Below are 1,663 nucleotides of genomic sequence, written 5' to 3' on the forward strand. Positions count from 1 at the left end.
CCCCTCCGGGCCGGGGTTGGGAGGAGCGCGAGCGCGGAGGGAGCGAGCGTGCGTGGGGGCGCGTGCGTGGTGCAGCGCGCGCGCCCCCGCCCCAGCAGAGGGGTGGGGAGCGGCTAGAGGAGAGGGTGGAGAGGAAAACCTCGGTGTGGAGATATTGGGTCTTTCCTCTGCCGTTCTTCAATGTCTTGGCATTTCTCGTTTCCTCAGGGGTCTTTGACTGGTGGGGTCGATGGCATTTAAGGGAGAAGGGGTGCCTCCCTTCAATAGGAGAGGAGGCCCCACATAATTAGGCTCCGCCCACAGAGGTGATGTCACTCTCGAGGTGGCCGCTGCTGTCACGTGCACCCACTTCAAGGCCTGTCCTCCTGCTTTGATGGCCAGAACGTTCCTCTAGATTTCCCCTACTTGAATCCCCTTAGGCTCATATCACCCCTACAGCCACTGAACCCTGCAAGTATCAGTCATTCTGTCCCTGATTCTCAACTCTAATCTGTAGACTGATTCAAAATGCCACTATTGGCTGTGGTGGGAATCAGAATGAGGTACAAAACCAGCAAGGGGGAGGGAAGTGGGGTAGACAAGAGGTACGTGTAATGGAGAGGGAGGAGGGAGATTGTTATCTAGAACGATTGCTGAAAATTCAGCAACCACAGCTTGAGAGCCTGAAGTAAAGTAGTGACGTTGCTTCTGTCACTGCCAAGTTGGGTAAGAAGTAATGTAGTTTTAAGAGTTAGTCTGCAAGGCATGGCGAGCCACCCCATGAAAGCCTCATTGAAGGCTATTAGGTCGTATTTCCCCATTACCCTCCGCCTCAGTCTTCTTTCTCTTTATTATTCCTTTCCCTCGAATCATAAAACAGCAAGTCAACTGTAGAAGATATTTGGGACATAAATTTTTCGTGTGCTGTAAGAGGATGCAAAGCAGTCACTATTACATTCTCTGCCTAGCTAGTCTTCACTTCCATAAATGGAGACGACCTTTCATGGCTATCGCTGCCTAATGAGAGACCATGGTTGGTAATAAAATCAAAAAACCAAACACGTTGCTGTCTGGTAGATGCCAACTCATAGCGACCCTGTAGGACGGAGTAGAACTGCCCCATAGGGTTTCCAAGGAGTGGCTGGTGGATTCGAACTGCAGCTAAGCTCTTAACCACTGTGCCACCAGAGCTCCTGATTGGTAATACCCCACACACTGCCATCTCGTTGATTCCGACTCATAGCGACCCTATAGGGTTTCCAAGGCTGTAAATCTCTATGGAAGCAGACTGCCACATCTTTCTCCTCGGGAGCTGCTGGTGGTTTCCAACTGCCGACCTCTTGTAAGCAGTTGAATGTTTTAACCACTGCACTACCACAGCACCTTCCTGATTGATAATAGATGCACCAAATTACATCAATCAAGGAGTCTGTGTCTGTGGGCCTTCTTCTAAGGTAAAGAGGATGGTTGGTTTGAATCAAGCCCATCCAGGAGCACTTCATCCAGGAGTTTAAGTTGTTTTGCTTGTTTGTTTGTTTTTAAATTAGTATTAATTTCAGAACAATACGAGAAATTGAATATGAAGCCATATCCAACTATTGGTCTCTACAGTGAGTGCTTCAAAAGTTAGAGCTAGTCAGGATCACAACAGAGGGTTCTGGGCAGAGCTGGAGAAGGATGTAGA

Source organism: Trichechus manatus, unplaced genomic scaffold (genome assembly GCF_000243295.1).
Source record: "Trichechus manatus latirostris isolate Lorelei unplaced genomic scaffold, TriManLat1.0 scaffold00028, whole genome shotgun sequence".
Lineage (NCBI taxonomy): Eukaryota > Metazoa > Chordata > Mammalia > Sirenia > Trichechidae > Trichechus > Trichechus manatus.